The sequence below is a fragment of the Filicampus tigris genome, chromosome 19 (assembly GCF_054856515.1).
Source record: "Filicampus tigris isolate MCC_2025a chromosome 19, RoL_Ftig_1.0, whole genome shotgun sequence".
NCBI classification, from domain to species: Eukaryota; Metazoa; Chordata; class Actinopteri; order Syngnathiformes; family Syngnathidae; genus Filicampus; species Filicampus tigris.
The window spans coordinates 3,480,356-3,480,816 of record NC_141235.1 but is presented as its reverse complement, the minus strand read 5'-3'; positions in this window follow the sequence as shown (position 1 = coordinate 3,480,816).

Below are 461 nucleotides of genomic sequence, written 5' to 3'. Positions count from 1 at the left end.
CTGTGCTGGTGGAGTGTGTGCATACCAATTTTTTTTTTTTTCATTTTTTTCCATGATATTCATTGTTTGTTACCTATAGATAATTACCTTAAACAGTTAAATAGGAGTTCCACAAGGGTCAATTCTTTGCCCACTTTTTTGGTTGTCCTTTTGTCTTCCATTTCCCAGAATGTTCTTTGACGCAACCTTTAAATTTACAACTGTGCTGCTCTACTATTCCAGTCAAAAATTGCATTAACTTGGTACTTGCTGAGGTAATGATGGATGAATCTTAATGGATTTGAGCTCATTTAAGTGATATTAACTGCAATGTAGCTCGAATAAATATGCAAAACATGGCATCAGCCCAGCATTAGCATGCTAGCATTGTAAACCTCAATTTTTAGTCTTTTACTCATTTTAGTTTTTCAAATACGACTTTCATCGCATAAAATGTAGTGTTTTTTTCCTCATTATACTAT